Source organism: Muntiacus reevesi, chromosome 1, assembly GCF_963930625.1.
Source record: "Muntiacus reevesi chromosome 1, mMunRee1.1, whole genome shotgun sequence".
NCBI lineage: Eukaryota > Metazoa > Chordata > Mammalia > Artiodactyla > Cervidae > Muntiacus > Muntiacus reevesi.
This window is the reverse complement of record NC_089249.1, coordinates 201,867,326-201,893,690: the sequence shown is the minus strand read 5'-3', so window position 1 is coordinate 201,893,690 and position 26,365 is coordinate 201,867,326. Positions and strand designations below refer to the sequence as shown.

The 26,365-nt window shown below is 37.5% G+C and overlaps 1 protein-coding gene across 6 annotated transcripts in view; it reads left to right on the top strand.

Annotated features, from left to right (window-relative positions):
- Positions 1–26,365, top strand: part of CDC42SE2 (CDC42 small effector 2) — a 108,301-nt gene that overhangs the window by 16,842 nt on the left and 65,094 nt on the right. For 3 of the 6 annotated variants that reach the window (XM_065918168.1, XM_065918167.1, XM_065918169.1), the window contains exon 2: positions 12,890–13,052. The exons of 1 other annotated variant lie outside the window; for it this stretch is intronic. The gene's annotated coding sequence lies outside the window, so the exon portion shown is untranslated. Of the gene's footprint in view, positions 1–6,709; positions 6,789–12,889; positions 13,053–26,365 lie in introns of those variants that run through there. 2 more of the 6 variants (XM_065918170.1, XM_065918171.1) reach the window with 2 other exon arrangements.

The following is a 26,365-nucleotide window of genomic DNA, read 5'->3' as shown; positions in this document are numbered from 1 at the left end:
TTTAAATCATAACTATAGTGTGGAATAACTCTAATTCTTGTGAATTTTATTTTTAAAATGGGGAGGAGAAGGATAAATATAGGCTGTGCACTTATTTGTTTATTGGCTGCACTACTCAGCATGCAAGAATTTTAGTGCCCCAACCAGGGATTGAATCCACGCCCCCCTGCATTGGAAGCCTGGAGTCTTAACCGCTGGACTGCCGGGGAAGTCCAGGCAATGCATTTAAAAAAAAGTTTATTGGAGTACAGTTGATTTACAGGGTTGCGCTAGTTTCTGCTGTACCAAAGTGAATCAGTTTACACACACACACACACACACACACACACACACACACATAGGCAATGCATTTAAAAAAAAGTTTATTGGAGTACAGTTGATTTACAGGGTTGCGCTAGTTTCTGCTGTACCAAAGTGAATCAGTTTACACACACACACACACACACACACACACACACACACACACACCCCCGCCTCGTAAAGACCCTTTCCCCACCCGTGGCACGCGGGGATGTTGCGCAGAGCTCCCGCGCTATGCCGTGGGTCCTTGGCAGTGACCCACTTTATAGTCGTGTGTGCACGTCAGCCCCAGTCTCCCAATTGATCCCTCCTGCTACCATTTCCCTCTTGGTGACCAAATAACAAATACAAAAAACAAACAAATATAAGTGTGTTTTTGACAACTGTGACTGTTTCTATTGATGTTTTGTAAACAAGTTCATTTGTAGCATGTTTTTAGCCTCCACACCGGTGGTATTTGTCTTCCTCTGTCTGACTGACGGCTCTCAGTTTGACAGTCTCTAGGTCCATTCCTGTTGTTGCAAATGGCATTATTTTGTTCTTTTTTATGGCTGAGTGATATTCCACTGTATATCTGTACTTCATCTTTATTTGTCCCTCTGTGAAAGAATTTAGCTTGCGTCCATATCCTGGCTATTGTAAATAGGGCTGCAGCGAACATCGGGGGGCATATATCACTTCGAAGTTATGTTTTCTTTGCATATATGCCCAAGAGTGGGGGTACATACAGTTCTGTCTTAGTGTTCTTTCTTTGTTTTTTAGTTTTCGCTCTTCTCCCCAGCAGTGGTACCAGTTTACATTCTCACCACACCTTCTCCAGCATATTTTATTTGTAGATTTCTTGATGGCCATTCTGATTTGTATGAAATTATACTTTCGTGTGCTTTTGATCTGCATTTCTCTCATAATTAGTGATGTTGAACATCTTTTCATATGCTTTTTGGCCATCTGTATGTCTTTGGAGAAATGTCTGTTTAGATCGTCCACCCATTTTTTGATTGCACTGTTTTTTGTTTTTGTTTTCAATATTGAGCCGTGTGAGCTGTTTGTATATTTTGGAGATGAATCCCTTGTCAATTCTTCCATTTCACCCATCCTCTCGGTTGTCTTTTCATTTTATTTATGGTTTCTTTTGCTATGCAAAGGCTTTTAAGTTCAATTAGGTCCCAGTTTTTTTGTTGTTGTTGTTTTGTTTTTATTTTCATTTCTCTTGAAGATAGATCAAAAGAGATCATGCAATTTATGTCAAATAGTGTTCTGCCTTTGTTTCCCTCTTAAGAGTTTTGTAGTATCCAATCTTACATTTCAGTCTTCAGTCCATTTTGAGTTTATTTTGTGTATGGTGTTAGAGAGTATTCTAATTTTATTCTTTTATGCGTAGCTGTCCAGTTTTCTTAGCACTGCCTATTGAAAAGATTGTCTTTTCTGCATTGTATATTCTTTCTTCCTTTAACTATAGGTGCATATGCTTATCTCTAAATTTTCTATCTTTTTCCATTGATTTGTATTTCTGTTTTTGTGCCAGTAGCACACTGTCTGGAGTACTGTAGCTTAGTAGTATGGTCTGAAGTCAGGGACCCTGACTCTCCAGCTTTGTTTTTTCTCCCCCCTCAAGATTGCTTTGGCTATTCATGGCCTTTTGTGTTTCCATACAAATTATAAAAATTTTTATTCTAATTCTGTGAAAAGTTAGGCAGTGCATATTTTGATCTTGAAATACCACATGTATCAGAGTTCATTGCAAAAGACAAACACTACTTGCTGGAAACCTTGACCTGTGAGTTCTGCGTCCTCATTTTCATGGAAAATGTTGCCATAAAACTTGTTAGTCCTCGTTGTCAAACCAGCCAAAGTGGATATGTTTTCTTGTCAGAAATATCTGCTTTTTCAGTTCTAATAAAAAGGGCAGTTTCTGCATTGAACAACCACTGGATAACTACTTTCATTTGTGAATTCTAACACTGATTGATTAGGTAAGGAGTCTTGCCGTTAATTGATTGATCAGGTAGAGTTTTCTGCTGTGAATTTCTTTCAGTATTTCTTGCTTTGCTTACATGAGACTTCCTTATCCTCCCAGTTATCCCTCTGGCGCCCTGGCGATTTCTTGGAAGCAAAGTTCCTCACTGAGCTTTATGCCAAGGAGTATGATTGTCTTCTGTAACGTGGGAGAGCTACTGTGAAAGGGAGGGTGGTGAGAGAATGAACGATGCCCGTCAGTTTTAGAAAAGGTTACGGGAGTTGGAGATCTAGGTATTGATTTCCTTAAAGCTGTCCAGACCCGTGTACCTCCTGGAAAGTGTCACACCTTGCCCTAGGTTGCAGACCCTTCAGTTAGCGAAACAGCATTACCTTCTGCTTTAATTGGTGGTGTGTGTTTATCCTTCTAAGTAAATTATCTCATTTACTTTTAAATTTTGCCTTGAAGGCTTTGACAAATTTATAATTGACCTTTATGATGAGATAAAATAGCTTTTACAGTAGTTCACAGAGAGTGAACATAGTAATCAGAACCTCATGGAAGAGATTGCTAAAATAGAAAAATTAGGAGAAGGAAAAAGGAAGCTGGATCTCTACCTCACACTGGACAGCAGGATGAATTTTTGATTTTCCAGAGAGGAGTATAAAAAAAGAAAACCATAAACATATTAGAAGAAATCAGGTATCAGCATAAAAACTCTTGGATATTGGGAAAGCCTTCATAAGCAGTCTGGTACACTCCTTTTTCTCATCAAAAAAGTCTCCAAGTTATTGTTATATGGCCATAAGTGTTTTTAAAAATAGGTGAATTATTTTTCAGAAATCCAGTTTTCATAATACATGTAAGATCAAGATTGTTGTTTACATCTAAGTTACCTTGCAGTTTTTTATATCATGTTTTCCCTTCTACTCTTAAGCATAAAGAACTTTTCAAAGTGCTGCCATTGTAATAAACATGACCGAATACCCATGAACCTTCCTAATGATTGCTTTGCTAGATTTAGGGGTTATTTGGCTCTTGGTTGCAGACATGGTTGGTTGTATTTGTGCAGAAATGGGTAGAATTAAAGTTGTTAAGAAACCAGTCTGCTGCATTCTCTTGGAATAAACTATTGGTTGCCAGTCTTCTTTCAAATGGAGACCTTTGTAGTAAATAATAATAATATATATATATTTATAAAGTTGTATGTTGAAACTTGAACCTTTAGAGATATTTTTATAGTACAAACAGCAGGCTTGTCAGATTTTAATGTAAAAATGGCTAAGAATCTATTTTCCATTTGTTGTTATTTTTCCTTAAATTCTTCCCCCCTCCAACTTTCGATCCTCAATGAACAACTTGTCAGTTTGTCTTACTTTTAGGCCCTTGTGTGCTTCTCTGCAAGACAGTGATGTGATTTATCACATCTTCATTCCTTATTAAGGCAATTGGGACAAATTAAATATGTACTGACTTTCTCAAGATAAGTTGAGATTTCAGCCCCCTCTGCATTTACCAGAAATAATAGCATACTGAGTCACTCTCTGAAAAAGCACAGCTGGTAGAAGAAATTGCATGTTAATGATGTTGTCAGTGTAAGACGAAGCAGACTCAATTAAGTACCTGTTATTTGGATTAATATTCTGAAGGAGCAGAAAACATTATCCTTGGTCAAATAGACTCGATTAAGTTCGCAGGGTGTATCAAGTCTAAATCAAACTAAAATGTAACAATTTCATTTGACGCTATGGAAAATTAATACAAGATAAAGAGAACAAGTTACTGATCAGTTTGGGAACTGTGACGTATTCTGCCTTGAAGGGAATTTATGTATGTAAAATTTAGTTATGTAGTGTTTTCTTTTTTTTTCTTTTTTTTTTTTGGTATATGCACTCCCGAAGTGAGCACTGTGTTTTTCTTATGTGGGCTTAAATAAAAACATTCAGTTATTCAATAAACACTTAACTGCTTTAGTTATGTGCCAGTTACTCAGGTATTAGGCGTTCGGCTGCAAACTAAAATAAAAATATGTCTCTTCATAAGACCCTGCATTCTGGTTGGTGATGAAAATAAGTGAGTTATATTTAATACATACATTATATATAAAGCATTTATAATGTCAAACAAAAATTAAAGCACTGTGAGGAGAAAGGAAAGCATGGGAGCAAGATGGGGAGGGCCAGGCCAGGGAATAGGGGATGCCGTTTCAAATAGGATTGCAACGAAAGGACTCAGTGGAAAGATAATAAAGAGAGAGCCGTTACAGCATCATTTGTGATTAGTATTGGAAATACTGGCAGCAATCTAGATATCCATCTCTATGAGATTGGTTAAATGTGTAGTTGAATACTGCACGGTAAATAATTTAGTCCTACATATACAGAATGGTCTCCATATTCATGAAGCAATAAAAACAAGGTGCAGAATGATACACAGAATATGTTACCATGATGTCTGTCAGGTTCACGATATATTTTTCTAAATGAATGGAATCTCAGCGGAATGATACATGACTTATTAATGGTCATCTTTGGAATGAAGGGTGTTTTGTGGATAGGAGAATAAGGGTGAAACACTTTATATCCCATTTTATTATATATTTGTACTGTCTAGTCAAAATAAGTGGTTAAGATATAAAATAAGTATGTGGAAAACTGTACAAATAGAAGACGACGGAAAAACACACATTTGTAAAACCTAGTGGCCTAGATAGCCATCTCTCCTAGATGGTAAGCAAATGGGATAGTGAAGAGAAGCGTGCATTCACTTCTGTGATGAGCTGGAGACCTTGTTGACGGTGACCGTTCGAAAGGAAGACCAAGTCCTGTTTTAGCTGGGTAATGAGTTACCGTGATTATGAGTGTAACATTGAGGTTTCTCTTGACTTTTTCCACTCTTCTAATCAAATGGAAGCTATATTTATTTCCTGGAGTTTCCACAGGGAAGTACCACAGAAACTTGTTCTCTTACCATTGTGGAGGTTGGAGGTAAAAAATCAAGTTGTCGGCTGGGCCATGAGTCTCCTGAAACCTGTAGGAGAACCCTTCCTCGCCTTGCCCTCGCCTCTGGTGGGTTGCTGGCGATCTTTGGTATTCCCCAGGCTTGCAGTTGCATAATTCAGCGTCTGATGTCAGCGTGTGGTTTTCCGTTAGTGTGTCTTGTTTTCTTCACAAGGCCAGCTTCTCATAATGACACTGATCATATTGGATTTAGGGGCCCACCCTACTCCAGTGTGACATCACTAACAACCCTGTTTCCAAATAAGGTCACATTCAGAGGGACTGGGGTTAGGACTTCAACATATTTGAGGTCGGGGGGAGTGGGCTTAGAGAGAGAGAGAATGGGACAAAATTCCATCCATAGCAGTCTTTCCCAGTGAAAGTTGCTTCCATATTATAGCCTTTCCTCTATGCAGAAGTGTTTTTGGAAAGTTGTATAGAAAGATAATGTTTTACAGTTTATTTTACTCTTACTGTAAAGTTGTTCACATGGAGAGAAAAAAAAAATCTCATCATGCAACATATTTATTGAAAGTGATGTTTTAATGAAAACAAAACTTTTTTCTTCTGTGGTAAAAGGAAAGTATGGAGATTATAAGTAGTAATGAGTTAAACATGACAGTGAGTTACTCATTTAGACATTTTATGTGCTTCTTTTTTAAAGTCATACCATGAAGATAAATACCTTATATTCTTTCTTTGCATTTTTATTCTCACTCATGCAAAAATAGCTTCCTTTTTAGAAAGGACAAATTCCTCCCACCCGCCCCCCACCACTCCCCACTCTGTTCTTAGTAGTTTTTCTTGTGCCCATAGCCATTACACTTCTGTGAAACATTAGGAAACCTATAAAGTTCTCCCTTGCCTTTCCCTCTTTCCCATGTATAAATCAGAAACCAAATATTTGTTAGCCTCCAAAATCTTTTTAAAAGTTAGTATGTCCCAAATAAGCCTTTTTTTTTTCCCCTAATAAGCTTTTTTTGATGCCTTTTTACCCTTGGAGAAATGTGTTGTATGTAAACAAATGGACAAGTTGGCATTTAGGTGCCTCTTGTTTTTTTCACAGTCGAAAGGGAAAAGAGAAGCTCCTTTCCTTCATTGTAATTGAAAATATCTCTTTTTTTTTCTTTAAAAGTGCATTAATATAGAAAAACAATGTATTTAGTTATTTTTATGATTGATAATTCCTCTGATTTTTTTTTTTTTATGAAACAGGCAGTTAAATCTCACATCTTAGAAAGTTATTCTTATTTGAGCGGGCTAAGTAATGTACTTTAATTCAGTTGCTACCTAGTCATGTTTTAAATATTTTATGAATTTACGTTTCTTAAAGTCTTGAGGATCGTTTGGTCTCTAGATATTGTCTAGTCTGACATTCTTTCAAATGTAGGAATATTTTTAGTGTCCCTGACCTATAAAACTTCTAGTGACCGTGAATTCACTACTTTTCTAGACAACCCAGTATCTTTTGGAGGCCTCTCTGAAACTTGTACGTTAATGGCTCTTGATCCGTCTTTGACAATCAACCCACAGTAAGTCTTTTTCCTCTTTTCACATGCTGTATACCAAGACCCACGATTATTTGAAGGCTATCCTATCTTTCCCTGTGCTTTTTGCTAGGCTAACTCTCTTATGTGACATAATTTTCAGACTCTTCGCCATCCTGCTTTCTCTTCTCTGGACGCATTCTAGTTTATTAATGTCTCTGAAGATGTAGCCCCCAAAGCAGGATGCCATAGTCCCGAACTTCGGTATCTGAAATTCTGGGCCTGGGTAACACCTCCCTCCCCGGTTTGTAGGTGCAGGCAGAAGTGATACACTCTGCAGCGTAAGCGCACATGCTACACGGGACGAGTGCCCGTCACAGGTTTGGAGGGTTGGAGAAGGCTTCCTAAAGGAAGTGATGGCCATGTCAAGTTCTAAAGAGTATGTCCTGCAGAGGTGGTCAGCAAGTACGATACTCCAGAAGCAAGAGAGTGAGCCTAGTGTTCTTGAGAAGCAAAAAGAAACTGAGAATGGTTCAATGCACAGCTATGAACTGAAGAGGCAGTAAATGAGGTTGAAGGCTAAAATGGGGAACAAATCACAAAGGCCCTTGGAAATCATATTAAGGAACTGAACTCTTCTTAAGGATAATGGTGAGTCATTAAAGGGCGTATTAAGGTAGGAAAAAAACACAATCAGACACTGATTTTAGAAGGATCGTTCTAGCTGAAATGGAAATGAGTTGGAGGGACTGAGAGGCAACCAGGAGATCGGTTAGCAATTATTATGGAACTTTTTAGACGTGGTGGTGGTGCCCAGACCTTGACTAGTGGCTTTGGGGTTGAGAAGAAACAGGTTAGAAAAATAGTTGAGAGAATTTGGTTAGTTGGCTATGGAGGGAGAGAATGAAGAACAGGAGACAAGGATAACGAATACCCTTGTTTTCGTTGTGGGAACTGGGTAGATGAGGGAGCTGAATGGGATGGGGTAGAGGACTGGCGGGGAGGAGGTCGAGCCCATTGAAGCTGGAGGCAGAGGGGAAGCGCTGTATGCGGCTGGGTGTGTGAGGCTGCGAAGCTTCGGGCTGGAGATGCGACTTGCATCAGTATCCAAATAGTGGTTGAACTCAGGAGTGACTGGAGTAACCAGGGGAGCGTTTGTAGCATGAAAGGAGGAGGGTACTGGACAGAGCCCTCAAGAACTGTTGTCTAGTATTTGAGCTGCAGCCTTTGGTGTCTTTGGATTATTTGGGAACGTGCAAAGAAGGAAGAAATCCAGACTTATGACATACTTATTTAGTAGAAACCCACCTAAATTTTTTGATTTGTGGAAAGAAAATGGTCCTCAAATGATCTTCCCTACTCACCTGTCACAGTAACCGAAATTCATGTTATTAAACATTCTCTACTTTGGATTCAGGTATCATCTCTCTAGGAGTTAAAATGCAGATATCCCTAAAGAGCGTTAAAGTTTTAATACTTTGGTGATGTTTTTAGGTTCCTAGGTTTTATTTATTTATTTTTTTAAGTAAAAAAATTTGTTTTGGCCGTACAGCTTGGCATGTGGGTTCTTAACTTCCCTGACCAGGGATTGAACCGCCACCCCTGCAGTAAAAGCACAGAGTATTAACCACTGGATTGCCAGGGAAATCCCAGGTCCCTAAGTTTGAATCTGGAATTCAGATCAGAAGAACAGATAGGAATTTCAAAAAGATTGGTTTTGGGAAGTGTGACCTTGCTGAGGAGTATGAGCCCAGAGAGGGAGCAGGACTTGAAGCGCTGAGGTCACCAGTCACTTGGATGAGGAGATGGGAGCCAGTGTGTGTGTGTGTTTGGGAAGTGATGGTGCTTTGAATAGCAAAGAGCCAAAGGGAAAATCTTGAAAGTATTTTAGTTACGTATTAGGGTGACCATATAATTTATCATCTAAACTGGGACATACTGAGATAGTTTATCCTCTTAAACTGGGACATACTGAGATAGAAAGGGGAGTGGCTTTTAATAATTACTTTGTGAAAACCTGTGTAAACTGGGACAGTCTAAGCAAATAAGGACTGGGTGAACAGTTAGTAGTGCTCTGGTTGCAATGTGCTTCTATGTTATATACATATTATATATATGGGCCTGTATACAATACTAGCATAATGAAGTAGTATCAGCTTGTAGCTGCCCTGTGCCAAGCGTGGAAACCCTGGATATGTGTTATTTCATTCTTACAAGAATTCTCTGAAGTGGCATTGTCCTCATTATAGTTGATGAAACTTTCTCATGAAGGTAAAATATTCTGCCTGTCTATGGCAGTCAAAATTGAAAATAATGAAATGGCTTAATACTAACCATAAACAAAATACAGGTAAACTCTTATTAAACACTGCATCATACTGCAGTTGCTGCAAATCTGTATATGTATTTAAAAATGTCCTGTGACTTGCTAGGAAAATTACTCTGGTAATGTTGTATCATGTGTTAAACCCCGTTCCCATCTGATGTCCACATTCCTGAGGGCTTACTTTGTGGCAGACCGTGTTTCAAGCATTTTTACATGTATTAACCTAATTGAGACTGCAAAATTGCCTTATGAATTATACCCTGTTTTATAGTTTAGCAAAGTGAGGCATGGTGAATAACTTGCCTAAAGTCAACACATCTAATAAGTGGCAAAGCCAGAATTAAAACTTGGACAGTTTGACTCCAGGATCTATTTTCTTTCTTACTGAAGTGTAGTTGATACACAATGTTGTGTTAATTTCTGCTGCACATCAAAGTGGTTCAGTGACACATCTATACTTTTTCATATTCTTTTCCAATATGACTTATTACAGGGCATTGAATGTAGTCCCATGTGCTGTACAGTAGGACCTTATTGCTTATTCATTCTGTATATAATAGGTGGTGTCTGCTGAGCCGAACTCCCAGTCCTTCACTCTCCCATCCCTCCTCCCCCTCGGTAACCACTAGTTCTCTGTAACTGTGAGTCTGTCTGTTTCTCTGATATGTTCACTTGTGTTGTATTTTAGACTCCACATATAAGTGATATTGTATGGTGTTTGTGTTTCTCCTTCTGACTTATTTTGCTTAGTATGATAATCTCTGGGTCTATCCATATTGCAGCATATGACATTTTACTCCTTTCTATGGCCGAGTAATACTCCATTGTGTATTCACACCACGCCTTCTTTATCTCCCCGCCTGTCAGAGGGCATGAGGTTCTTTCAGTGTCTTGGCTGTTGTGAGTATTGCTGCTGTGAACAAAGGGGTCTGCATATATGCTCAAGAATGGGATTGCTGGATCATATGGTAGTTCCGTTTTTAGTTTTTCGAGGAACCTCTGTACTGTTTTTCATAGTGACTGCACTAGTTTACATTTCTACCAAAAGTGTAGTAAGGTTCCCTTTCCTCCCCACCCTTTCCAACATCTTTTAATGGTAGAACTTTTAACGATGGCCATTCTGAATGGTGCGAAGTGATATCTCATTGAAATTTTGGTTTGCATTTCTCTAATAATTAGCCATGTTGAGCATCTTTTCATGCGCCTATTGGACATCTGTATATCTTTGGAGAAATGCCTGTTTAGATCTGTCCTTTTTTTATTCAGTTGTTTGGTTTTTTGTTGTTGTTGAGTTGTATGACCTCTTTATATATTTTGGAAATTAAGCCCTCAGTGGTCACATCATTTGCAAATATTTTCTTCCAGTTTGTAGATTGTCTTTTTGTTTTGTTTATGCTATGCAAAAGCTTATAAGTGGGACACGACTGAAGTGACTTAGCACTTGATTAGGTCCTGCTTATTTAGTTTGCTTTTATTTCTATTGCCTTGGGAGACTGACCTAAGTGAATATTGGTATGATTTATATCAGAGAATGTCTTGCCTCTCTTCTCTTCTAGAAGTTTTTGGTGTCTTATATAAGTTTTTAAATCATTTTGAATTTTTTTTTTATGTTCAGTGTGAGGATGTATTGTGACTTAATTGATTTACATGCATGAGCTATTTCTGAAGAGAGAAAAGATTGTGGCCATAATTTTCTTTCTTTTTTAGTTTTTCTAAAAAAATTTTTTAAATTTTATATTGGAGTGTAGTTGATTAACAATGTTGTGTTAGTTTTGGGTGTACATGTAGCCATGATTTTCAACCTTAATTCATTAAAAGGGTTCTATTTTTCATATTAATCAGTCTTGCTACCAATTACTAACTTGCAATGAATTACTTTATCTTAAAATTAATTACATATATTGAAAGTATGCCATTTGGTTAATTTATATATATATATGTATATACACATACACACACACACACACACCCCCCCCTATGAAACTATCACCACACTCAATGTAGTAAAAGTATCTCCAGCAAAAGTTTCTTTTCAGCTGTTTGTAGGCCTTTCCTCGTCTCTTGGCCACGTACCCTGTCTGTTCCCAGGCAGTCAGCCGAACTGCTTTCTGTCACTTGTGGTTCTGGAATTTTATATAAATGGATTCTATACTGTATACTCTTGATATGGCTTCTCAGCATAATAATTTTGAGATCCATTCATTTCAATGGATTTTTTTACTGCAAGTAGTATTACATTGAATGGCTTTATATTTTGTTTATTTACACATCTGTTGGTGGAAAGATGAGTTGTTTCTAGTTTTTGGCTCTTAAAAATAAAGCTGCTTTGTGGACGTACACTTTAATTTTTCTTAGATGAATACCTAGGAGTGTAATGGCTGGGGTATAGAGTAAGTGAACAAATGTTCTATAGAAAGGAATTGACTTTTGAGTATTGATTTTGTATCCTGTAACCTTCCTAAACTCATTCAATTAGTTCTGGTCATCTTTCTGATTTCTTAATTATTCAAATTAAGCATAATGACCCAGTTCATTGTCAGCTTAGCTTTGAAGAAATGTATAAACTTCTAAAATGTAATGTGTCACTTTGATATGTAGCATCCCCAGTATTTTCTTTTTACGAAATACTAAATATTCCTTACAATATGGGACCTTGAAATTTCAAGCTATCATTATTTAAATAGTTGAATTTATAGGCAGTTTCAAGAAAGTAATTGATTCTGAGGGAGGAATTGCTGAGGTTTTTTTATGGTTTTTATGAGACTCTTAGAATCTGTTCAAATTATATATCTAGAGAATCAACCACTTTGATGATTTTGGGAGGATGAGGGAGAGTATACGATAAAGACTTTGAGGTTTGAGTCTAGAACCGAAACTGCAAGGATTCCAGTCCAGTTTACTGAGATGAGAAAGACTGTCAGAAAGCAGTGGATTTGGGATTACCAGTTCAGCCTGGACCTGTTGGATTTTAGACCTGTTGTTTGTTGACTGTTTTAAGTGCTTATATGTTTGTTTGGAGGACTATAAATGAAGAAATATATATTTTAGGCTAAGAATAGACCTGAGATCATGTAAATAGTTACTTGCAGAATTAGATCTCAAACCTAGCAACCTCCAGAGCCAACGTGGTTGTTCTTATGCTGTATTGTATCCACAAGGCAGAAAAACAGACTTGGCTTTGATAGTAATAAATATTTCCCATGAGCTATTACAAATATATAGCAGAGTTTGCAAGTTCAGATGCCAGCAGACTCCAGACAGATAATTGTGAGCTGGATTATGATAGAAGAGAGTGATGACATGTATGGAGAACTGCAAAACCCATGTCCCATCTGAAAGATTAACTGCTGATCAGCTCCAACAGATTATCACCAGGTGGGAAAGTGGGCCCAGTGTTGCCAGATCTTCTGGGTTTTTTTCTTTTTTTTTTCCCTCCAAGAGAGGTCAGATCATTTGATTTTTATGTGAAGGCTTCTAATTTATAAATGTCAGGAGCTCTCCTTTAGCGCCCTGTGTAAGCCAGCTCTGTGTGCTGCCACCAAACACAAATGTGTATTGGATTCCACCCGGCACACAGGAGTTGCACCTGGTATGTTGTGGACACGACAATAAACTTACATGATGGGAAAGGGTGGTAACTGTGTAATAAGCACATTACACCCTTTGAAGTATAAGTTGCTTAGTTTGAACATTGGACTCAGTGAATCTGGTATTTAAATTCGGTTTTCAAGTGGATCAGTTAATCATAGGTGGGTGGGGGTGGGGGAAGGAATTGCTCCCGGCAGCTTTTTGCCTCCTAATTGCATGCTTTCATTTGCAGATAGGACCAGCTGTGAGTGTGTGGATTTTTGAGTAAAACCTCGAACCCAAATGAAAAGAAACCGTCAAGGAACAACTCCCACTGACAGTGAGTCTGCAGTCATCTGTATGCATAATACAGAATGTTCTCAACCCAGAGATAGCTCTTTTGAAAGGAGTGAGTGGTGAGTTTGACTACCCCTGGTGATTAACCTAAATCCTTCCCATAAAGAGAAGGCTACTCCTCCTGCATGCTTAGTATTTACTGACTGTCGAATAGTAAGCTAATTTTTGTGTTACAGAAGATGACTCCAGCATGGTTTAAGAGAATTCTTTACTGCTAACAGTGTGTTTAATGTATGTTTGCAATTTGACTTTCTTCTTCAGTTAGACACATCCCTTCCTTTGCTTATGTATTTTCTGTCATTTTTTTTTTCACCAGTCCAAATCACATCTTCCAAGGCTTGTCTTCCTTGATATATTCAGCCATCTTTAAAGAGATGGTCATTATAGTTACAGCATCTAGTGTAATCTTCATTATGTAGGTCTCATTGCCTTTGGAAGTGACTGTTCCAAAGGTCTGGGCATGAGATCCAGTTTTGGCCAATGGGAAATAAAAGGAAAGTCAGAGAGAAGCTATTGAGAAAGGTTTTCTTGCTTTTGAGAAAAAGGAAAAGAAGTGGTCCCTCCTCCAGAGCTTGTTTTATTTGAATGTGACATCTGGAGCTGTTGTAGATCTTGTGCTACCAGCCTGAAGGGTTATTCCCTTTCCTAAAGAAGGGCAGAGGTAAGAATTACAGAGAAGTAGAACTGGGCCACATTCACTACTCCTTGAATCATCCTCACAGTAGATTCCTTTATTATGTGATAAAGTACACTGTCTTATTGTTTAAGCAGTTTTGCTTTTAGATTTTCTGTTACTTGTGGAAATCATCCCAGTTCATTTGATTCTCTTTCTTTTTACCCACTGGCATTTATACGTCATTATGTTCTGAGCTGTCTAGTAATGTTTGTGTGTATTGCCTTTGTAGCACATTATAAACTTTGTGATGTCAAGGACTGTGTTTATGTCCCTCTTGTGTCTGACACATTTATGTCTTCTTAAAAAGTCGTCATTGTACATTTACTGAACTAAAGTATTTGAACAGGAGAGGATTTGGAAAGTCAATTCATAGATTTAAGTCATTATGCTCTTTCTATGCACATTTCTTTAACCACACTGCTTTCCTCTAGTGAAGGTTGGCTTTTGATTTAAGATGACTTGTGTGTAACACATTTTCAGCTGGTTAGTTCTACTCAGTTTGCTGTTTGTTTTTATTCACCTTTGCCATGAAAATCAGCTCCTCTCCTATATGTTTGAAAATTGGCTTTTAATCTCATAGGTTTTGCTATGTTCTTTGTTAATAGAGATGGAATCGTTTTCCTTCTGTTTTCTGTGCTAATTATAGGAATGCGGGACATGGATGGTAAAAATGTCATAAATGAGGAGTAATTTGCATTTGGCTCTGCAGTGCATGTTGACAAGAAGACTTCCTGACATTTGCATCTCTCTTCTGTTCCTAGGACCTGGTTTTGTGTAAGGGATTGAGGAAGGAGGGTTGATGATGATCTAGTGTCTTTGAGGAGCGTTGAGTCACAGGATGGAGTATTTAGCTGATTCTATTTTAAATTTATTTATTTATTAAAAAAAATTTTTTTTGGCTGCTTCTGGTGGCAGGCAGGATCTCAGTTTCCCAAGTAGGGAACAAATCTGTGTCTCCTTCAGTGGAAGTGGAGTTTTAACCACTGGACCCAGGGAAGCCCCAAGATGATTCTCTTTTAAAACTCGTTAAAACCACCTTTCCTCCTCCTCTAACTCAAGATATCCATGTAGTTGTTTATCTTTTCTTTAGATTCTGCTATTATAATCTTGAAAAAGTGAAATAAGAACCTTGTTTTCTTCCTGAAAATCTAGTTTTGATTTCAACTTTGTTAAGGAATATCATAAGCCTTTGTTGTAATCTGCTAATACATTCTGAATCCTTCAAAATGATTTATATTCAGGGAAGAATTTACTTTCTCATTGTTGTTCTGTGAATAAATGGGGGGTAATAACTTTTTAAGAAGATAGGGAAAGTTGAATGTTGTGCTTGAACCATTATTTTTAATTCAGTAATGTTAACAGACTGGTTCCAGATAGGAAAAGGAGTACGTCAAGGCTGTATATTGTCACCCTGCTTATTTAACTTACATGCAGAGTACATCATGAGAAATGCTGGGATGGAAGAAGCACAAGCTGGAATCAAGATTAACGGGAGAAATATCAGTAACCTCAGATATGCAGATGACACCACCCTTATGGCAGAAAGTGAAGAGGAACTAAAAAGCCTCTTAATGAAAGTGAAAGAGGAGAGTGAAAAAGTTGGCTTAAAGCTCAACATTCAGAAAACTAAAATCATGGCATCTGGTCCCATCACTTCATAGGAAATAGATGGGGAAACAGTGTAAGACTTTATTTTCTTAGGCTCCAAAACCACTGCAGATGGTGATTGCAGCCATGAAATTAAAAAACACTTACTCCTTGGAAGGAAAGTTATGACCAACCTAGACAGAATATTAAAAAGCAGAGACATTATTTTGCCAACAAAGGTCCATCTAGTTAAGGCTGTGGTTTTTGCAGTGGTCATGTGTGGATGTGAGAGTTGGACCATGAAGAAAGCTGAGCGCCGAGAAATTGATGCTTTTGAACTATGGTGTTGGAGAAGACTCTTGAGAGTCCCTTGGACTGCAAGGAGATCCAACCAGTCCATCCTAAAGGAGATCAGTCCTGGGTGTTCATTGGAAGGACTGATGCTGAAGCTGAAACTCCAGTACTTTGGCCACCTCATGCGAAGAGCTGACTCATTGGAAAAGACCCTGATGCTGGGAGGTATTGGGGGCAGGAGGAGAAGGAGACGACAGAGGATGAGATGGCTGGATGGCATCATCGACTCGATGGATATGAGTTTGAATAAACTCTGGGAGTAGTTGATGGACAGGGAGGCCTGGCATGCTGCGATTCATGGGGTCGCAAAGAGTCGTACACAACTGAGCGACTGAACTGAACTGAACTGAATGTCATTATTTAGTAGAATAAGTTCAGATCACCAAGGTGAGCTATAATGTACTTTTATTTCATGTAGGAGCAAAACATGTGTCTTAACCTTTGGCAGTCATGGCAGACATATCATCTAAATCTATCAGAATGATCTTTGTGGACATTTGCTAGAAATACTGGGATCAAGGTACTTTTTTTTCTGCTGAATTTCAGCCCGGCAACTATCTTCCAACCATAAAACGAAAGTCAATTGAGTAAGAAGCCAACAGGGAAGGAGGAGACAGAACAGAAACACACCCTGATCACCTTTGTTGAGATGCTGAAGCAAGTCTTCCCCTAAAGATGGTGTAAGTGAAGTTGCTCAGTCATGTCCGACCCCATGGACTATAGCCTACCAGGTTCCTCAGTCCATGGAATTTTCCAGGCAAGAGTACTGGAGTGGGTTGCCATTTCCTTTTCCAGATGGTATACCTAAACTTTATTCAGCTACATGAGCCAGTAAGTTCCAGAGTGTCACAGCATCAGTTCAGTTCAGGTCAGTTGCTTAGTTGTGTCCGACTCCGTGTGACCCCATGGACTGCAACACGCCAGGCTTCCCTGACCATCGCCAACTCTGGAGCTTGCTCAGACTCACGTCCGTGGAGTTGGTGATGCCATCCAACCATCTCATCCTCTGTTGTTCCCTTCTTCTCCTGCCTTCGATCTTTCCCAGCATCAGGGTCTTTTCCAGTGAGTCAGTTCTTTGCATCAGGTAGCCAAAGTATTGGAACATATACATCATAGCATATACATCTTTATTATAACCCATTCTATTACCATAAAATGATAACTCAAAGGACTTGCTAAGACTTGGATTGTGATTTAGGCAAGTCTCTGATACAGGTGTGCAAGGTGGCAGATAATGCAATCCTTTCTTTGATTTTTTTTCAGGTATTAAGTATAAGAGTTAAGGTGGTAAACAAATATGTAATCTGTACCATTACTGGTGGAACTTAATGTGACAGAAAGAGGCTGACAGTATCAGAACAACCCTCCTAATGAATAGGTTCTTCACTGAGGTTTGGTCCTAGAGGAAAAGGAATAGCCATCATCCTTACTGATTCAGCTCTTTGTGGGAGACGCCTGCTGAACCGCTGGTTCCTCTGGAACTGTAAACGGATAGTTGTGCAGTGCCAGGGTTTTGGCTGACCTTTAAAACAGTAGTGTGTTGTTATTGTTCTTTTCACAAGAAGACATGAGAAGTGTACAGGACAATCCTTTATTGCAAATCTTGGGGCCAGGTATAGTTTGAAATTTTGTACTTTTAGATTTCAGAAAAGTTCATGTATGTTTAACCTGATACCTCTTTTCTTTATGGAAGGGACATGTAGCTTTCTATTATTGATACTATAAATAATAATATCTTTCATTAAATGACAGGCTTGGTGTACTTTTCAGTGTTATCTTAACTGTTTGATAAATTATATTCATTTTTACACTTGAGAAAATTAAAGGCACTAGGTGACTTTTATCAAGGTTTATACAGCTAGGAAGTAGTAGAGTTGAGATTTCAACTCATACCTGTTTGAATCTGAGGTCTGTGTCCTTAACCTCAGCTCTGCTGCCTCTTTAGTGTGTTATTGCAGCTTAAATTTATCTATGTATTGCTAACATTAGGAAGATATTACTTTTTGATAAATTTAACCCATTAAGTTCATTTAGAATTTCTGATACACTTAGCTTTTCTGGGAGTGCAATCCTTATTTGTAGTGAAACATAACTTGCTTTATCCTTTCCAGATTTTATATCTTACGTTGTTTGCTTCCCAGCTGCGTTGGCTAGAACTCATAGAACATTGTGATTACAATGAGCATCTTGTCTTGTTCATTAATTTAATGCCTGTGATGTTTCACAAAACATTACATTAATTGGAACATCTACAGGGTTCACTACTGAGTATGAAGCCAGCTTTTTGGTTTTCTTTATAAACCAAATGTTAAAGAGATCAATTTACTCGTATTTTATTACGAATTTTTAAAAATTCTGTTTTAACATCTGTAAGGGCCATATTTCAAAGTGTTGATTGTTGTCATGTCATAATTGCTCAAAATTAAAAGTTCAGTTATTTCTATCTACTTACACTGTGTTTCCATTTTAATCTCTGGTAGTCTTTAAACTTACATCTTTGGTCAATTTATTAGTATGCATTTAAAAATGTTTATTATACTTTATAATTTGCTGACTTACATCTACATATTATTTTTTAAATATGTGAGCCTAGCATATATTAGCAGCTCAACAAATATATGTTGAATAAGTTGATTTTTTGATTATCTAATTAGTGAGGCATCTTGATAGCATGTTTTCGTTAGCGATAGGGAAATGTTATATTAATTTTACTGAGGGAAAAAAATCCAGAAAACACATGTTTAATATTGTGGTTTTCTGATTTTTTGTTCATGTGACTGATTTCTCATTCTATAATTCTCATTCTGATTTGATAGCACCTTGCTATAGGGTATAGCGTACCTGAAACTGGCAGGTGGTTTTAGGAATTACACACACACAGACACACACATGAGGAATAGTTTGCTCACCAAATGTGAAAGAATGAAGAAATGTGTACATTACAGAAAATTATTAAACTGCGAAGGTTGAATAGGATATTCATTTAAACAATGCCTCTGAATGGCTCCAGGTTTCTCCTATAACTTGTAAATATCAATCAAGAAGGAGCTTGGGTGATTCTGAGGGCATAGATTAATGATATTAGCTCTTCAATTTTGACAGTGGGAGCCAAAATATATGTCCTTATTTATAGCTAGAAAATATTGTTGAAAGTTTGATTAATTTTTTTAGTTTAAGGGAATAGAAAGTGATATTAAATCTCTAGTATTTTGGCTAATGGTCCAGGTATAAGTACCCAGAAATAACTGCCATCTGAGGGGCAATGCCATGCTTATGAAAATAGAATTGGTAACCCTAATGTTGGACCACTTAGCAACTAACGTAAATATATATAATAAGCCTTGCCACAGCAGCTGGGTTTTATTGTAGCTATTGCTCTATGTCCTTACTGGAAAGGCTGTAAGGACAGCCTGAGGAAATAAAAAAAGCAGCCCTCTTTTGATTTTGATTAAGGACTATTTTCTGGCAGTGCAAGAAAATACACTCTTCTATGCTTTATGGATGGAAGACATCCATTTCTTCTTTGAAGAGTAGTCATGCAGGATACCTATTTTCATTTATTACTACTACTTGTTAATATTTGTGAATGCTTCTAGTGCACATGTTTGTTAAAAAATGCTTGTAGGGAATGATACTAAATGAAATGTGTTAATCTTAAGGTAGAGATAGACATTTCCTGTCCAAGATCATATTCCCATGGTTCTCTATTTCTGTAGTGCTCTTTAAAGATAGTTGCTGTAAAAAATAAAAAGTTGATCTGTAAAACTCACTAAAAAATTCAGTGCTGTCTGTATTGTCACTGGGTTTTAATGCCCAATAAGAAAGAGTAAATATTGCTTCTTAAATATTGCAGCGCTTTCATACCTAATTATTTAACATCTTTAGACCTTCTGACTTAACTTTTCTTTGATTCCCTCAGATACTTCAACCAGTTAACAAGGCAGATTTATCAGTAGAGCAAACAAATTTTTTTGAAATGTATAATTCTGAAAAGTTTAATAAATTAAACTTGGAAATTTAGCATATCAAATTTTCTTGTCTTTCAAATATCTTAGTAGATAGAGCGTAAAGTACGATAATGTTACTACAAATGTATTTAATAGCACATGACTATTAATACTGATTGATTTCTATACTTTGCCAGAGTTAGAGATTTATCCACCAAAATGGAAACAGTTACTGTCTTAGGCCAGTTAAATCAGTTTGATTAAAAATCGTAACTATAATGATGATGGGGGTCAAAAACTATAGATAAGAGTGGATTTCTGAGGAAAGAAATGTGAGACTGGCAGAGGCCTAGCCAAGACTTCGCTGGCGATTGTTAGGGTGAGTGCTTTTCTTAGGCTGCAGATCAACCCTTGTAGTCTTACTCAAAATTGTAGATTTTAATTTTATGGAACTCAGTATATTTACCTGATATACTGGTGTGTTTTTTTAGTTCTCCACTTTAGGGAAGAAAGATAGTTTTTTTCCCTTTAAACTGCTGGAGTTAGGGGAGCCTTTTACGATTGATAATAACAGATGTTCTAATGTGTTGCCTTTTTTTTTTCTTTTTAATGTATTTGTTTATTTTTGGCTGCATTGAGTCTGTAGCACGTGGGCCTATTGGTTCCAGGGATTGAACCCACGTCCCTTGCATTGGAAGGCAGATTCTTAACCACTGGACCACCAGGGAAGTCCCTCTGATGTGTTGTTAGAGTATACATATGTACATTTTCTTAGAAGATTTGGAAAATATCTGTCAAAACTTAAAATGCCTCCCCCAAATTAAAATATATAAACAGACCCTTTGATTCATCAGTTTCACTGCTTGAATTTATCCTAGAGATAGGTCCCACTGTCTCATATCCCACATTTGTGAATTTACAAGATAATTTCTTGCAGCATGATTGTAGTCGTAAAAAATTAGAAACAATACAACTTCCCACCTGTTGACAGTGGGTTACACCTGTAAGATAGAATACAGCCTTTCAAAACAGAGGGCTAGTTTTTTGGAAAGTTTCTGAAATTGCCTGATTTCCAAGATAAAGAGTCGAATGAAAAAGCAAGGTGACAAATAATGTATTTGGTCCCATGAAAATGTTTTTTTAAAGGAAAATATATATATTTATATTCTTGTATATCATTAGAATTTCTGTGAACGGCTATACCAGAAGCTAATATTGGCAGCTGTGTCTTGGGAAGAGAATTTTTGTGGCTAGGGATAATGATGAGAAGAAAATTGAGTTTTCATAATTTACTTTTGTTTCCTTTGAGTTTTACACCATGATGGTGTATTACCTACATATCTGACCAAAACAAGCAAAAACCCAGATTAATATTTGGTACTTAGTTAAAAAAAAAGTTCATTCCATTTTTCATCTTTACTAGCTCATGAAAATCTGTAAGGGTGAGACCTCCAATTACATTAAAAATGTTTTTTATTGTGGTAAAAAACATGTAACATAGAATTTACCATCTTAGTTTTAAGTGTGTGGTTGAGTAGTGCCAAGTATAGTCACATTGTTGAGAAACAGATCTCTGTAACTGTTCCATCTTGCAAAGCTGAAACTCTATACCTGTTAAACAACAGCCTTTTGCCTCCTGTTGCCAGCCCATGGTAACTACCATTCTGCTCTATTTTCTGTGAATTTGACTATTTTAGCTTGGGCCTGGGTTCAGTCCCTGGCTAGAGAGCTAAGATCCTACAAGCCATGCACGCAGTGTGGCCAACAAGAAAAGCAAACAAAACAACTTTGACTATTTTACACCTCATATAAGTGGAATCATACAGCATCTGTCTTTTTATGACTGGTTCATTTCACCTAGCATAATATCCTCAAGCTTTATCCATCCATGTGATAGGGTTTCCTCCTTTTTAAGACTCCACTGTATGTATATATCACCATAATACTTTGTATATATCGCATTTTGTTTATCTGTTCATTGACTCAAGGACATTTGTCTTGATTCTGCCTCTCATGTGAATAGTGCTCGTAACAACATGGGTGTACAGATACTCTTCCAGATCCTGCCCTCAGTTCTTCTGAATATACAGCTGAATGTGGGAGTGCTGCATCATACAATAGAATTATTTCTCAATTTTTGAGGAACCTCCATATTGTTTACCATAGGAGTTGCACTACTTTACAATTTTACCAGTTTATACAGTGCACCAGGGTTCCTTCCAGCTTTTTCACATCCTCATCAACATTGTTATTGTCTGTTTTATTTTTTTGATAATAGCCATGAAAATGGACATGAATTGATCTCAGGCAGCATTTTTAACAAGCTTAAAATCATTATAATGTACTTCTTATATATTTATAGTTTATCTGGTACATTTACTTAATTTCAGTTCAGTCATCAAAAATGCAACAAGTGGTCACTTTTTAGAACTGTTTATCTTTTTTTTTTCTCCTCCCCAGTGTGATTTGTTGCTGTAACTTCAGATCTGTGTTATATAATGAGATCCTCAAGGGTCTCTGCCTCCCCTATTTTTTTCTTCTTGTTTAACCATGAATGAAACACCCAAGGAATAGGCTAGCTGTATTAACCCCAATGAATTTTGCTAACTTTACTTCTTTTCTCTAACATTGTTAAAATTTGAAGGTTCTGCATGTTACAAGAATCTCAGTGGTGTATCACCATTAAAAATGTTACGTTTTAATTTTAAAAGAAACCTCAGTTTTGCTTTGCAACAGACTATCTAACCACTCTTTATACTTTTAATTGAAAACAGTTTTACCTTCATGATCTTGACAATCTTGTGTTAACTTTTCTCATAAGATGAATTTAGTCATAGATTGTCTTTTAAAGTACAGTTAAGCAGTGTTTAAGCAGGGGATTTTATCCAGAGCACTAAAGTACATGAGACTCTAGTAAGAAAAGGAAAAATAGTGTAAATTGTTCTTCAGTCTTTTTCTTCTTTTACAAGAAAATTTCAGAGGCATGAGTAGTTCTGCAACAAAATTAAGAGCTAATAAAATATTTTACATTTTGAGTAAATTACTTGCAGTTTTTTTCTTGAAGTTTCTGAAATTATCATCACATAAGTGTGTATTGTCTTGCAAATGTTTGTTCTTTAGAATTATTTAGTAGTAGTGTTTAGAAGTGTTATTATTCACATTGTGTGAGTATCCAGCTATATAATTACATCATACTCACTGGCAGTCACTTTGAAATAATTTTTATACATCATATGTATTTGAAGTCATTTAAAAGTATTTTTTGCTAGACATTAAGTTCGTTATTATGCAGTTCTACTCCTTTATGAGTTATTTGAGTTATTTAAAACAGCTGCTGCATTTATTATATTTGGTGTGTGAGTTGATGGAGAAGACTGCTAAGTGGTGGTATGGCTTGGAAAGGGTGGGGGTGTAATCCTTGCTGTGAGTTTTGAGAAAAGATAATGAAATCCTTTATGTCCCTTTCCATAGACCTGCATTTCAAAGACTTACATTTTAATAAGAATTGGTTGTGCAGCTGCAACCCTGGCAACAAGGCCTGGGAGAGAAGAATTGGGGCAGCCTTCCAGAAATCAAGGCAGGCAGTAGTCTCGTGTGGAGCTGAGCTAATGAAAATGATAAAACTATAAAGCACTTGGTAGAAATAAGACCAAGTACTTTCTTTGGCAGAGTAGATGTTGAAATTTTCCATACAGTATTTTATTAGTTATAAAGTCCAAAAGCTGCCATAAGCTACTCCCGCTCAATAAAAAGTAGGTATATTATACGTTCCTTTAGTATAAAGATACTATAAATACTTTCAGAAACTAATGTTTCTGTAAATCCTATGTGAAATATAATTTTTGTTGGCTGTTTCTTGATAAAGTCTAAACATTATCAGACAAGCTACCAAGCTTGTCAGATTTTTAAAAGCAAACTTTTAAGTTTTAATAATTAGAAAATTAAATGCTCATAGTAGCTTTAATGTAAACTTCTGTTGTTTGTATTTTTTTGATCCTGCTCAAATAGTAAAATTTGTTAGACATACCCTCTTTTCAACACTATGATGATGGCTATAAATATATCATTAAATCATGAGTTATTGCCTGGTTCTTAGGTATTTAGGTTGTATCTGGGAGTTTCCCTCTTACCATAGTAAGTATTGCAATAAAACATTTTTTTTGGCATATAGGGTTGTTTTTTTTTCCCCCTGAATGACTCGGTATTCCTTCTGGATTTCCAAAAGTGATATTTCTGCATTACATGTAAACTTTTAAAAGTACTATCAAACTTACACAGTCTTCTTAATATTCCTGATGGTTCAGATGGTAGAAAATTCTCCTGCAGTGTAGGAGATAGGGGTTCGATCCTTGGGTTGGGAAGAAGCCCTGGAGAAGGGCCTGACAGCCCACTCCAGTGTTCTAGTCTCGGAAATCCCACGGACAGAGGAGCCTGGCGGGCTTCAGTCCGTGGGGTCTCAGAGTCGGGCATGACTGAGCAACTAAACATTTGCACTTTCACACTTAATCTTTCTAGGAATGAGCTCTTTTCTTGTATGTTTGGCTCTTGACACACTTAAATCTTGACTTCTCTCTTTAATTCTGGGAGATTTATTCTCATTGTTTCTTAATATATTTGTTGTTTTCTTGAAACTTTTTGTTTTTCCTTCCTTCTGAAACTCCTATTATCTTGATGTCTTCTTTTCATACTCAGTATTTCCCCTTGATTCTGTTTTTTTCCCCTAAGATTATCTTTTTAAAAAAATATTTATTTAATTTGGCTACTCCAATTCCTAGTTATGGCACTGAGGATCTTATATCTTTGTTATGGCATGAGGAATCTTTAGTTGCGGCTCTTGGGATCTACTTTCTCAACCAGGGATCAAACTGGGCCCCCTGTATCGGACATGTGGAGTCTTAGCCACTGGACCATCAGGGAGGTCCCTCCACTTGATTCTTTTTCCTAGATTCTTTTGAGTTCATACTACTCCTATCCCCCCTCTGTCTCTTCATTCTTGGAGCATCTAATCCACTAATTCTGCATTAGTGGTTGGGTTGTTTGGTGTATTATATGTCTTTTATAACCATTTTATGGCTTGCTCCAAATACTTATTTTAGCTAGTAAGCTAATAATTCTTTGGGAAGGAATATTACCCACTTAGTCTAATAATATGGATTAGGGATTGGCCAACAGCCAGACCTTGGCTTGTGTTGGTCTGAGTGGGTTTGAGAGAGGAAGGGCTTGATCTCAGGTCAGACAGCCCCTGGCCCTGAATTGCTGTCACCTTCTTCTGTTGGCTACTGCTGCGTTAGGCCGCTTCTGATCAGGGCTTGTTTTTTAAACTCTTAGAAATTTTAAGGGGTGGTTTCCTTGTATCATAATTCACCGCCGGTTCTGTAGTGTTTTCTGAGAGGAGAAGGACTGAGAAGAGTAAATGACCTCAGGGTAGTCCATTTGTACGAGTTTTCATGAACTTTCCCCTCATAGGCCTTTTGTGCTGTCCTCAGTTCATCCTGATGACAAAGATATGAGCTTTTCTGCTAATTTCTTGAACGGGCAATCAAGGGAAAGATAAAGGCAGACTGAAAAAAGCTTTTTAGTTTTTTCAGAAACTAAAAAAGCAAAAACAAAGACTGTTGCCTTTTGACTCCTGCCGCCCTTTGCTCCTGACTCTAGGTCTCCAGTGTCTACTCAACAAAATCAGTGGGAGTTTATCCCCATCAGTTTTTGTGCTTTTTGTTATGTTGTTCCTGGAATCCAGAGTGACTTCTTTTTTTCCCTCAGGACTTTATTTTGGAGGATGAGACCAGTAGCACCTGGTCTTGATAGAAATTGGATGACCTCATCTGAATTAATAATGATAACTTTTAAAGATTTTACATGTGAAAATCTCTAATGGAGAAGTAGAACTTCACTGGTACTCGAGTGATGGAGAGTCTGCCTGCCAGTGCAGAGGACACGGGTTCAATCCCTGGTCCAGGAAGATCCCACATGCTGTGGGGCAGCCAAGCCCGCCCACCACAACTACTGAAGCCCATGCACCTAGAGCCCGAGCTCTGCAACGAGAGAAGACACCACAGTGAGAAGCTTGTACGCTGCAGCTAGAAAATACATGCCAGAACTAGAAGAAACCCATGTACTATAGTGAAGGTCAGCGCAGCCATAAATAGATAAAGTTGGGGAGGCAAATGTCTCATGGGGAAAAAAAAAGAAGAAAAGTATATGAATGAAAAATATAACAAAGTATGTGAAAACAAATTATCTGAAACTTTAGTGGTTTAAAATGACAGCGAATTTGAGCAGGTCTTGGCAAGTCTTCTCTTATGTGAGACATCAACAAAGGTCATTGGATAGTCTTAGCTAGCATGTGGTCTGGACTGAGAAGCATTCGCCTGTCTGTCGCTCTGGCTAAGGAGGCTGGGAGTCTGGGCTCAGCTGGGACTCTTAACCTGTGTGCCTACACTTGTGGCCTTCCCAGCGTGGCAGTCTTAATGTAGTTGAACTTGGGAGCACAAGCTACCAGGCTTTTTGTGGCCTCATCAGTTCGAGATCATGACTTCAGCTTCATTCTTTTGTGAAAGAAGTCACCTAGGTTGTTTGAATTTAAGGTAGGGAATTTCTTTCTCTCTCATTTGGAGACATAATCAAGAATCTGCAGCCATCTTTACTAGACCACATAAGGTTATTAGAATTTTGTGTTGCTGATTGTTGTTTTTAGGAGTATTATCATTAGTGGCTTGGCGCAGGAAATTTTGCCCTTCTCCCTTCTCAAGGGGATTCTCTAGAGTAGAGGAAATCACATACTTTTCCAGTTCATTTTTATAATTCT